Consider the following 13469-nt stretch of genomic DNA (forward strand, 5'->3'; position numbering starts at 1 on the left):
AAATTTAAAATTAATGATGAAACACAAATTTGTTTTTACAAAATCTCAGTAAGGAAATAGAGTATTATCAGATTCTCCGAAATCCTCATTTATCCAAAATTTTTTCTGAAACACATCAGAAATCCTTATTTATCCAATTTTTTTTTGGAGCCTAACTGACCTCACTGGTTGAAAAATAAATTCACTCAACATGAAATTAGAATGACGATCGTTCTCATTTCAGTTAACTCCCTCCACTCTCACTTTTTGTTTCTTCTTTACCTTCCCCTATTGACTTTTCTCTCCAACTCTCCCTCTCAGGCTGCATGCATCAAGGAGAGCAGCATCCTGGGCAGGAGGGGGACCTCAGGCTACTAGCAGGAGCAGGGGCGTCCAGCTCCTGACATAAACAGGGACCATGGCCTCCCAGGTGGGGAGGTCAGTGATTGACAGTGGCCAGCATCTTTTTGGTGAGAATTAAACATTATTTGTTTAAGGTTTCCCTTATTGTTTGTTGTTGTTTAAACAGTTTTACAAGCGATTTGATGTTGCTGCTGGGCTGTTTTTTAAAAAAAATGACCAGTTATCCGGAAAAAAATGTTTATCCAACATAGACCCCGTCCCGACCATTTCGGATAATTGGAGTTGTACTGTAAGTGTAAATCACCAATATGGCTCATTCCCCACATCAAGGATGCTTCATTCCACGTAACAAGAAATGCCTCCAGTGTTCCGATAATATGATTAGCTGACATGACAAGTATCATGGAATCGTAGAAATATGTCACACATCAAGGCCACTCAGCCCATCACAACGTGAAAGATAGAAGTTACTCACCATATCCCACTTACTCGCTCTTTTTTCCTGGTCTTATCCTACCTCACCACCTTTTCGACATGAAGTTCCAGAACCCTGTCTTTCAATTAGGAAAAGAAAAAAAAAATCCTCCTTCTCTACTTTAATCCTTCTATTGCTTTAAATTTTGTAGTAGGTCACTTGTCCTTGAGTGAGGCTGTGATATCTGGCCTTTAGCACTGTTATATGGAGGCTGATCTTGACTTTGTCATCAATGTTGTCCCATGTTTAACTACAGTTTATCAACATCAGTTCGGCATTCAATACAATCATACCACAGTACTTGATAAGGAAGATGAGCCTGCTGGGTCTAAACACCTCCCTCTGCAATTGGCTTCTTGACTTCCTTTTGGGGTGATCTTAAGCAGTTCAGATCAGTAACAACACTTCCAAGAGCATCACACTCAGCACGCCTCCCCCAACCCCCAGGGCTGTGTGCTTAGACCCACAACTGTGCACATCATCAAGTTCACTGATGACATGACCATGGTGGGCCTTATTAGTAAGAATGAGGAGTCAGCATGCAGAAAAGAAGTGCAGATGCTAACGGACTACTGCAGAGCCAACTGTGACAGAGTATTTGGAGGTGGTTTGGGCGGAATTGTTAGAGCAGTTTGCACACACACATTTTAAAACAGAATATTTGCAAGACTTTTGCAGAATGCTTTTTTCAGGAGACAACAAAATATGGACAACAGCTTGCCTGGGAGAGCATGTGATCTTTGCAGGCATAGGAGAAGAGTTTTTCTCTCAGAGAGGGAGGGTGTGAAACGCAGAGGAGAGACACAGAAATCAGTTCCTGAAGGACAAGCTGGCAAACTTTGGAAGGCTACCTGGTCAACGGAGAAGACTGGTGGTGTGAAAGGTGACCTGAAAGAAAGAGGATCCTCTGGAGAACCCTGAAGGGGGCAAGTTTCATCAGCAAGAATGATTGAGAAGGGATCAGTTTGGGATCTCCTGGAAAAGGAATCTCTCTCGGAAAACCAGCAAGAACCCTCCTGAGTGGTAACCATTTGCCTGTTAAGCACCAAAGACTGGTGAACTTTGTTAATTCTAACTTCTGTGCACCGTACAAGAATTGCCTGCAACCAAGGAGATTGGACTGCGATCTAAAGAACTTTTCTAATCTTAAATATACATTACACACACCTGCGCTTAGTATTAGAGGGGGGATTAAGTAGTTAGGTTAAGTAAGTCAGTTAAGTAATAAGTTAAAGTTTAATTCTGTTTTCTTGTTCAAATATAATTAAAAACCACTTTTGTTTAAGTAACCCTGTGTTGTGGTGCATATCTAATGCTGCTGGTTTTGGGGTCCTCTGGACTCCGTAACACAACAACCTGTATCTGAATGCTAATAAGACAAAAGGGATGGTTGCTGGCCTCAGAAGGGCCCGGGGGAGAATCACTCTCCACTGGTGAGGTTGTCAAGAGTATCAAGTTCCTTGGAATGCACTTGGTGGGGAATCTCACGTGGTCCCTCAATACCAGCTCCATAACCAAGAAAGCGCAGGAGCGCTTCTACATCCTGCAATCCATCCTCACTACATTCTACAGAGGGTGTATTGAGAGCATCCTGTGCAACTGAATCACCACCTGATTTGGAAGCTGTACCTCCTTGGACCGCAAGACCCTACAGAGGATAGTGAAGTCAGCAGAAAAGATCATTGGGAGGGCTCTCTTCTTACCATGAAGGACATCTACAATGCTCGATGCAGGTGAAAGGCAACAAACATTGTGAAAGACTCCACTCACCCCTCATGTAAACTGTTCTCCCTTCTGCCATCTGGTAGTAGGTAACGTAGCACTCAAATCCTTACTTCCAGATTGGGCAACCATTTTTTTTTTACCCAAGCCATCGGGCTCCTGAATTCCTAGAACATGTGGATAGTGTATTGTGGACTTCTACAGAATATGAATTAATATTTTAATATGTTTAACTTCTATTCTAACTTATATTTATGCATATATGCTCCGAGGTCCAGGAGAAACACTATCCCATCTTTAGTGTGCGAGCATGGTATGAACGATAAATAAAGGTGACTTGATTGACCTCAAAAAAGTGCAGCCAAGACAAGTAAACTTGCCCAAGATTGAAAGCCTATGAACTATCACAAGGATGCTTAGTTCTGTTCATCTGGTGTTTGGAGTAGGTTGGTGCATAACCTAGGTTAGTGTAAGATCTTCAAATTCCTTGGTGTCAACATCTCCAAGGATCTGTCCTAGAACCTCATGTCGATGCAATCATGAGGAAGGCTTGCTAGTGGCTATACTTTGTGAGGTGTTTGAGGAGATTCGGAACATCACCGAAGACTCTTGAAAACTTCTACAGGTGTACCATGGAGAGCATTCTGGCTCTTTGCATCACTGTCTGGTACAGAGGCGCCAACACTTAGGACAAGATAAAACTTGAGAGGGTTGTTAACTTGGCCTGCAACATCACAGGCACCAGACCACTCCATCAAGGACATCTACAAGAGGTGGTGTCTTAAGAAAGTAGCCTCTATCCTCAAGGACTCCCACCACCCAGGCCATGCTCTCTTCATTCTGCTACCATCAGGAAAAAGTTACAGGAGCCTGAAGATGACCACTTAGTGGTACAAGGACAGCTTCTTCCCTGCTGCCATCAGATTCCTGAATGATCAATGGTCTTACTTTAACTATTCATACCCTATTTTTATTTATTTTTTGTAACGTAGTTTGTATAAATGTTTGGACTGCGATGCTTCCACAAAACAATGTATTTGTGACTTGATCATGACAATAAATTCTGATTCTGAACTTGTTTTCTTTGTGCTAATGTTTCCACAGGCACTTGCAAATTTGTTCAGGCTTTCCTCCATATCTGAGCTTGCATTGAGTATACAGTCATCAACAAAGAGGTGGTTTCACATCATTTGATTTTGGCCAAGAGTCCCTTTGTATTGAAAGGGTTATCATCAGTCCTCTGCAATACACAAGTGTGCTGGAGAAACTCAGCAGGTCACGTTTAACTTCATTACGCCTCTACCCAAGATAAACTCCATCTTCAGGCAACATACTAAACAGTGGGAGCTCAGTGGTTATCTCATGTCTTGCCTTAATTTAGAGAAGAGCAGGGGTTCCGTGTTGTACGCTAACACTAATTTTCATAAAATTTGGAGTCCATTGATGAACTATTTTCATGCTCATTATAATCATTGAACGTATTTATTTATGTAAATGGTTTTTCCTTCAGTTAGTAATGTTTTATACATTGATCAGAACTGTACTACTTTTAATTTTATGTCAAAACATCCCAGGTTTTCAATAGGGGATTAGGGTTCTTGGTTTTTTTCTTTTTTTGTCAGTCTGTCAGGGGAAGAGCTATATCGCTTTTGTTTTATTTTTGGAAATGTACTTGTATTCTTCATATTTGGTAACCTATACCAAATACCAGGTTCTTTATACCATGTGTGCTTGTTCTATAAAGCTCAATAAAAAGATTGAAAGAGAGAGGAAAAGGGTGGGAGGCAAGCTTTGTTTCACCCCTTTGATGAAGCGAAATGGCTAAATCCTTCCAAACACACTCTGCTGGAGAAACTCAGCGGCCAAACAGTGGGAGAAAAAAAAGGGTCACTATCGCTTTATACCTATCCTCTCTGGCTATTGACATGAGGATTAATGAGATCTTAGACATTCAATCCGGAGTGTTAAACCTCATTTCATCTCCCCTCAGTTGCCTGTTCCCAGCTAATCCAAACTTCCATCAGGCCTAAATTTAGGCAGTCTTACCACATTCTCAAATCTCTGCATTCTCCAACATGCCCTACATTTTGACATACAAGTCATCCCCCCTTTTTCAGCCTAATTTTAAGGTATATCAGATATACAAGTTGACTCCCATTTTCTGGCTGCCATTGACCAGCGTTTAAGTCGACCCCCAAAGCTTGCGATGCCTGAGATGGGCCAATGACTGGCGTACATGTCGACCCCCATAGATTGTGCAGAATGATCTGGAGGCATTGGCTGGAAGTGATTGCTATCATGGAGGGTCCATCGACATAACACAGCATGCAATTAAAATATGAAGTGAGATTTAAGTTGAAAGTGTTAGGAATGGTCAAGAAAACCAACTGCAAGAAAATTTGATGTGCAGAAGTTGGTTAAAGATTGGAGGAAGAAAAATACCAAAAAGTCAATGTTCTTTGAGAAAAGGAATAAATCGTTGGCCAGAGTTGGAAAATCACATTACAGAATGGGTATGTGAACAGAGACAAGATTGCTACATAGTCACCTGAAATAAAGAAAGAACATTTGCTCTGTGGTGGGCCAAGTCACACCCAGCCCTCAGTGATGATTTTGAGGCTACAGTCAGCTGGTGCAATTGTTTCATAGACAGGAAAAATCTGGTATTATGCCGAAAAACAAAAATTGCACAGAAACTACCAAAAGATCTTGATCATAAAGTTGAAAGTTTTCACCAATTTATTATATGGAACCGGCAGAAACACCGGTTTGCATTGGCAAATATCAGAAATATGGACAAAATCCCCATGAATTTCAACATGATAGGCAATAGAACAGTGGAATGGAAAGGTGTTAAAACTGTGCAAACCAGAAGTAGTGGCCATAAAAGGACTAGGTTTACCGTGGTGTTATCGTGCATGGCCGACAGGACAAAGTGAAGACTCATGGTAATCTTCAAATGCAAAATTAAACCAAAAATGAAATTCCCTGCAGATATTTTTGTATATTTTCATGAAAAAGAATGAATGGATGGATAGACAATGTGTGGTTTATGCAAAGAACAGAATTTTCTGGTCTGGGATACATTTTGTAGCTACTTAACTGAGAAGACTAAAAGTACATCATCACTACAGCATACTTACATGGCAGTTATCCCGGGTGGTTTGATGTCTGTATTGCAACCTCTCGATATTTGCTTGATCAAGCCATTCCAAGACAATGTGCATGAGGAATGGAATACATGGATGTCGAATGCAGAAGTCATTTATAAAAGGCACGAGACAAAGTTAAAGTAGAGACTGAGATAAAATCATTTAAAAAGTGTGATATCTCTCGTGCAATTGATGGCGCAGAAGATGATTTATTGTGGGACGCTGACAGCAAAGCTGAAATTGCCTCATCAGATACAGACAGTTTAAACAATGAGAGTACGGATGTGCTTGCCGCCATCTTTGCTTCAGATGATGAAAGTGAGAGTGATTTTGAAGAATGCTAATTGTGTTGTTTTCAATAAAAATCTCAATGAAAATCAGTTGCAGTCATTTTTTCTTTGGTTTTTAAAGGATCAACTTGTACACCGGATCAGCACGGATTGGATTTTGATCTGAATTTAAGGTTTCAAAAGTATATCCTGTTTATCAGTCAACCTCCATTTTTGAGTTTTTTTGGGTTTCACGACTCAACTTATACACAGAAATATATCGTTTTTCTCATAATGCAACCAGCTATTATCCTACTAATGCTTTATGCAAAATATTTAATGTTTTAAACTTTTATTCTATCTACAATAAGTTCTGTGCTGCTGTATTCTACACCACCGATAATAAAGAAAATCCTTCCCAATAATGCCAGCTCAATGTTCTGGGGTACCCTAATGTTTCAGATGTGCTAAAGGAGGAGGGATGAAATGGAGGAGGAGGAGAGGAGGAGGGATGAAAGGGGGGAGGGAGAGGGATGAAAGGGGGAGAGGGAGGGGGAGGAGGGATGAAAGGGGAAGGAGGAGGGATGAAAGGGGAAGGAGGAGGGATGAAAGGGGGAGGAGGAGGGATGAAAGGGGGAGGAGGAGGGATGAAAGGGGGAGGAGGAGGGATGAAAGGGGGAGGAGGAGGGATGAAAGGGGGAGGAGGAGGGATGAAAGGGGGAGGAGGAGGGATGAAAGGGGGAGGAGGAGGGATGAAAGGGGGAGGAGGAGGGATGAAAGGGGGAGGAGGAGGGATGAAAGGGGGAGGAGGAGGGATGAAAGGGGAAGGAGGAGGGATGAAAGGGGGAGGAGGAGGGATGAAAGGGGGAGGAGGAGGGATGAAAGGGGGAGGAGGAGGGATGAAAGGGGAGGAGGAGGGATGAAAGGGGGAGGAGGAGGGATGAAAGGGGAGGAGGAGGGATGAAAGGGGAGGAGGAGGGATGAAAGGGGGAGGAGGAGGGATGAAAGGGGGAGGAGGAGGGATGAAAGGGGAGGAGGAGGGATGAAAGGGGGAGGAGGAGGGATGAAAGGGGGAGGAGGAGGGATGAAAGGGGGAGGAGGAGGGATGAAAGGGGTGGAGGAGGGATGAAAGGGGGAGGAGGAGGGATGAAAGGGGGAGGAGGAGGGATGAAAGGGGGAGGAGGAGGGATGAAAGGGGGAAGAGGAGGGATGAAAGGGGAGGAGGAGGGATGAAAGGGGAGGAGGAGGGATGAAAGGGGGAGGAGGAGGGATGAAAGGGGAGGAGGAGGGATGAAAGGGGAGGAGGAGGGATGAAAGGGGGAGGAGGAGGGATGAAAGGGGGAGGAGGAGGGATGAAAGGGGGAGGAGGAGGGATGAAAGGGGGAGGAGGAGGGATGAAAGGGGGAGGAGGAGGGATGAAAGGGGGAGGAGGAGGGATGAAAGGGGGAGGAGGAGGGATGAAAGGGGGAGGAGGAGGGATGAAGGGGGAGGAGGAGGGATGAAAGGGGGAGGAGGAGGGATGAAAGGGGGAGGAGGAGGGATGAAAGGGGGAGGAGGAGGGATGAAAGGGGGAGGAGGAGGGATGAAAGGGGAAGGAGGAGGGATGAAAGGGGGAGGAGGAGGAATGAAAGGGGGAGGAGGAGGGATGAAAGGGGGAGGAGGAGGGATGAAAGGGGAGGAGGAGGGATGAAAGGGGGAGGAGGAGGGATGAAAGGGGAGGAGGAGGGATGAAAGGGGAGGAGGAGGGATGAAAGGGGGAGGAGGAGGGATGAAAGGGGGAGGAGGAGGGATGAAAGGGGAGGAGGAGGGATGAAAGGGGGAGGAGGAGGGATGAAAGGGGGAGGAGGAGGGATGAAAGGGGGAGGAGGAGGGATGAAAGGGGGAGGAGGAGGGATGAAAGGGGAGGAGGAGGGATGAAAGGGGGAGGAGGAGGGATGAAAGGGGAGGAGGAGGGATGAAAGGGGAGGAGGAGGGATGAAAGGGGGAGGAGGAGGGATGAAAGGGGGAGGAGGAGGGATGAAAGGGGGAGGAGGAGGGATGAAAGGGGGAGGAGGAGGGATGAAAGGGGAGGAGGAGGGATGAAAGGGGAGGAGGAGGGATGAAAGGGGGAGGAGGAGGGATGAAAGGGGGAGGAGGAGGGATGAAAGGGGGAGGAGGAGGGATGAAAGGGGGAGGAGGAGGGATGAAAGGGGGAGGAGGAGGGATGAAAGGGGGAGGAGGAGGGATGAAAGGGGGAGGAGGAGGGATGAAAGGGGAGGAGGAGGGATGAAAGGGGGAGGAGTGGCATTGGTACACAAGGAAAATAGCTGTGCCTCAACAGGACAACCCAGAGGTCTTGTGTACTGAGGCCTCGTCTACAGAGGCCATATGGGTGGAGCTGAGGAATGCGAAATGTGCAACTACATTGATAGGGTTGTCAGAGAGAACTGGAGGAGCAAATCTGTAGAGAGAAAGCAGACCAGTGTAAGAAACAAAGTTGTGATAGGAGATTTTAACTTTCCAAATGTACTGTAAAAGGGCTGGATGGCTTAGAGTTTGTCGAATATATTCAGGAACGTTTTCTAAATCAATATATAGAGATACCAACAAGAGAGGATCTCCTATTAGGGAACCAGACAGGTCAGGTGACAGATGTATGTGTAAGAGAACATTTTGTTATGAGTTTCAAGTTAATTATAGATAAGGATAGATCTGGTCCTCAAGTTGAGATTCTAAATTAGAGAAATGAGAAAGGATCTAGGAAGAATGGATTGGAAAAAGTTGTTTTCTGGCTAGGATGTATTCAGCAAGTGGAAGACCTTCAAAGGCAAAATTTTGGGAGTGCAGAGCCTACATGTTTCTGACAAAATTAAAGGCAAAGTTAATAGGCAGAGGGAACCTTGGTTTTCAAGGGATATTGGTGATCTGGTTAAGAAGAAGAGAGAGGTGTATAGCAGATATAGGCAATAAGGAGCAAGTGAGGTACTAGAAGAGTATAGAAAATGTAAGAAAATACTTAAGGAAGAAATCAGGAAGGCAAAAAGACATGAGGTTGCTTTGGCAGATAATGTGAAGGTAAACCTGAAGGGTTTCTACAAGTACATTAAGAGTAAAAGGATAGTAAGGGATTGGTCGCCTAGAAGATCAGAGTGGTCATCTATGTGTGGAGCCTAACAAGAAGGGGGAGATCTTAAACAGTTTTTTTTTGCATCAGTATTTATTCAGGAAACTGGCATGGTGTACAGGGAAGGGAAACAAACAGAAGTAGAATGGAACATATAGAGATTAAAGAAGAGGAAGTATTTGCTGCGAATAAAAGGTAGATAAATCTCCTGGGCCTGACATGGATATTCCCTTGGACCTTGTGAAAAACTAGTGTAGAAATTACAGGAGCCCTGGCAGAATATGTCCTTAGACACCGGAGAGGTGACAGAGGATTAGAGGGAGGCTCATGTTGTTCCGTTGTTTAAAAAAGGCTCCAAAAGTAAACCAGAAATTGAAGGCCTGTGAGCCTGATGCCAGTAGTGGGTAAATTATTGGAGGTTGTTCTGAGAGATAGGATATACAAGTATGTGGACATCCAAGGGCTGATTAAGGATAGTCAGCATGGCTTTGTGCATGGTAAGTCATGTTTAACGAATCTTAGGAGGTTACCAAGAAAGTAGATGAAGAAAAGGCTGTGGATGTTGTCAACAATAGCCTGAATACTCCTGAGATTGTCTGATCTCAGAAGCTAAGGAGGATCAGGCCTGGTCACTACCTGGAAGGGAGATTGTCTCGGAACACAAGGTGCTGAAGATTTCTGTGAAGGGCACTGGACAAAGTGGTGACTCTCTGTCTGCCTTACGGTAGACAAAAAGAATTTCATGTACGTTACATTCTAAATGTAGTAGTACGTGACAATAATAGAAGCTTTTACCTTTACATAAGGCCTTTGACAAGGTCGCACATGGGAGGTTAGTTCAGAGGTTCAGACGCTAGGTATCCATGGAGAGGTTGTAAAATAGATTCAAAATTGGCTGAATGGTAGAAGACAGAGAGCGGTAGTGGATGATTTCTTCTCAGACTGGAGGCCTGTGATTAGTGGTGTGCCTCAGGGATCTGTGTTGGGATCATACTTGTTTGTTTTGTATATCAATGATCTGGATGATAATGTAGTAAATTGGATTAGCAGGTTAGCTGATGACCCGAAGATTAGAGGCATTCTGGACAGCGAGGAAGATTTTCAAAGCTTGCAGAGGGAGTTAAGTTACAGGGAAAGATTAAACAGGTTGGGACTATATTCCTTAGGGCATAAAAGAATGAGGGGAAATTTGATAGAGGTTTACAAAATTATGAGGAGAATAGACAGTAAATGCGAGTTGGCTCTTTCCGCTTAGATTGGGAGAGGATATTGCTTTAGAGTAAAAGGTTTAGGGGGAACATCTTCACTCAGAGAAGAATGGGAGTTTGGAATGAGCTGCCACCTGACATGATAAATGCAGGGTCACTCTTAAACTATAAGAATAAATTGGATAGATACATGGATGGGAGAGACCTGGAGGGTTATTGAATGGGTGCAGGTCAGTGATCAGGTCAGTGTAATGATCATTTGGCACAGACTAGAGGGGCCGAATGGCCTGTTTTCTGTGCAGTAGTTTTTTATGGTTCTATACCTTCTTATTCATCTCACCTACTGTCCCAATATCTTCAGGAATCAGTGGAAGTCACCACATTTAATGTGTATTCCCTTACTGCTTCAGCCTTGCCACATTAAATCCGTGAACAGTCCCATTGACATCTGCCTGAAGGATACATCTTTCTTCCAACTATCGGCCATAGTTATGCAAACCATTTTTTAAAAAGTTTCCTCTTTTTATATCTTCAAATTGACCCTGGTGTTATTCAGTTCTGTTTAAAGCTTATAATTCTGAAACATTAACTGTTCATCTCTCCATTGATACTATTTGATCTCCTGAGGACTTCAAACATCCAACTAACATCTCACTTTCATGTTACTTTATAGTCTATTCATCCTTCAACAACATTTCAGATAAAAACACAAGAAAGAACATTTCAAGTATTAAAAACTGCTACATCTAAAGTAACTTTAACAGGCTCCAGAAAACTGTCAATGTAATTTCCTGTTCGGGAAGAGGGATGATCAGTTTTTGTTCTGTGGAACATTTCCCTTAACTGTTCAATCAAAATCAAATTACAAGGAGTCACGCATGCACAGAGCACATAAAAAAAAGGAGGAATTTTTTTAAAAAAAAAGATTCAAGACACTCACAGCACTAGTGATCAAGAAGAGGACCTGGAAAAGTAAAGATCAAGAACAACCTACAATCAAGAAAAAAAAGCAGAAAAAGGTGCAGAGGCTTCTTTATGTTAAGGAGAAATGAAGCAATTTTTAGACTTTTTTCGACAATCTATGGAAGTGTTAACTAATGAAGTAAGGGAGAATGGTGATAAGATGGAAAGATTAATGCAACAAGTTGACACTAGATTTGAAATAGTGAATAGAAAAATTAAGTGGAATGAATTTGAGATTCAAAATATCAAAGACCAAATGAAGAAAGTACAAACAGAGGCTTCTGCAAAGCATGATCAGTTAATGCAAAAATACACATTTTCGAAAACTTTAACAAATGGAATAATATTAAGATTGTTGGACTTAAAGAAGGGGATGAAGGTCAAGATATGAAAACATTTTTGCAATGGTGTATACCAGAATCTTCGGGTCAGGCTGCATTTCAAGGAGATTTGGAGAGAGGACTCAATGCCCTATGGGCTCGCTCTAAAGCTCAGCCTGACCAAAGGTCCCATCCAATACTTACCAGATTCCTTTGATATGAAGAGAGAAGATACTGGAGTTGGCAGCAAAGCAAACTAAAGAGAGACAATCGCCTTTGATTTATAATGGAAATAAGATTTTCTTTTATCCAGATACAAGTTTTGAATTGTTGAAAAAGAGAAAAGAGTTTAATCTGGTTAAAGATGTGTAATGGAAAAAAGGCTATGCCTTCGTTTTGAGATATCCAGCTGTATTAAAAGTATTCATCCTGGGAGGGAGAAATAGATTTTTTTATTGAGCCTAATGAAGTAAAGGTATATGCCGATTCATTGCCTGCTAAAGACCAACAGGTTGATACCTGAATTAATTACATAACTGAAAGATTTTTACTGTAACTGAAAGTATATTGTGTTTTGAGAGAGCTTAAAGGGGGAGAAGGGTTTAACCTATAATGTGCGAGATCTATTATATTTGATAAGATTAATGGATTACAAGGTCTATTGAAAAGACTATTGTATTTCCATGTCAATTTTTCTTCAGATACCGGAACTTTTTTCCATGCAGTTTGGCAATGTGAAAAATTAGGAAAATTTTGGGAAGATACAAGTATTTTATTAGGATGATTTATGAAGGTGCAAGTTCTGAAAGATCTCAAAATATTTTTATTAGGAGATATTTTGATTTGAAGTTAGATATTTATCAGAAGTTTTAAGTGTAGCAATGGCAAAGAAATGTATAGCTGTAACGTGGAAATTAGACAATAACATGGGGTTGAATAAATGGCAAACGGAACTACTAAACTGTATACCATTAGAGAAAATAACGTATAATTTACAGAATCAACCAGAAAAATTTGGAAACCTTATATTTTTATTGCTCTGACTTCATCCACAGCATCTGCCACTCCCACACCAACTCACCTTAGTTATTCAAAGTTCAAGATCATTATGTAAATTTGAAATGTAATTAATCAAGAGGCTATATGATTATCAGGCAGGCTTTCTTTTCTTTTCGTCTATTTTTTTGGGGAGGGAGGGGGGGAGAAAAAATAAAATAATAATATACAAAACCAAAAGAGTCGAGAGGCCATGTTGTAACTCGACAAATCTCTCGTGAGACCACAATTGGGGGTATTATGTTCAGTTCCAGTCACCTCATTATGGAAAGGATGTAGAAGCTATGGAGAGGGTGCAGAGAAGATTTATCAGGATTGAAAACTATATCTTATGAGGCAAAGTTAACAGAGCTGGGACTTTTCTCTTTGAAGCGAAGAAGGATGAGAGGCGACTCAGTAGAGGCCTACAAGATTCTGAGAGGCATAAACAAGGTGCCTTTTTCCCTAGGGCAGGTGTAGCAAACACCAGAGGACATATGTACAAAGTAGAGAGGGACGTTTAGGGGAGACATCAGGGAAATTTTTTTTAAATATATACACAGTGTTGTGGGTGCCTAGAATGCCTTACAGGGGTGGTGATGGAGACAAACACTGGGGGTGTTTAAGAGACTCTTAGACAGACACATGGATGAAAAAAGAGGGTTTACAGGAAATTGAGGGATTTTTTTAAAAGGCTGGTACTGTACTGTGTAATGTTCTATGCTTACATGAAGAACACAAGGATGATGAGAGTGAAGGTAAGGCTACTTAAGGATAAAGGAGGTAACATGGGCCTGGGGGTAGAGGAGGTCCTAAATTAATACTTTGCTTCAGTGTTCACCAGAAAAAAGGACCTTGGTCAAGATGAGGTCAGTTTAGA

At 42.4% G+C, this 13469-nt stretch overlaps 1 protein-coding gene across 8 annotated transcripts in view; it reads right to left on the minus strand.

Moving 5' to 3' along the window:
• Positions 1-13469, minus strand: part of LOC138738452 (rab GTPase-activating protein 1) — a 256049-nt gene that overhangs the window by 123899 nt on the left and 118681 nt on the right. The window lies entirely within an intron of this gene.

The sequence above is a fragment of the Narcine bancroftii genome, chromosome 1, assembly GCF_036971445.1.
Source record: "Narcine bancroftii isolate sNarBan1 chromosome 1, sNarBan1.hap1, whole genome shotgun sequence".
Classification (NCBI taxonomy): domain Eukaryota; kingdom Metazoa; phylum Chordata; class Chondrichthyes; order Torpediniformes; family Narcinidae; genus Narcine; species Narcine bancroftii.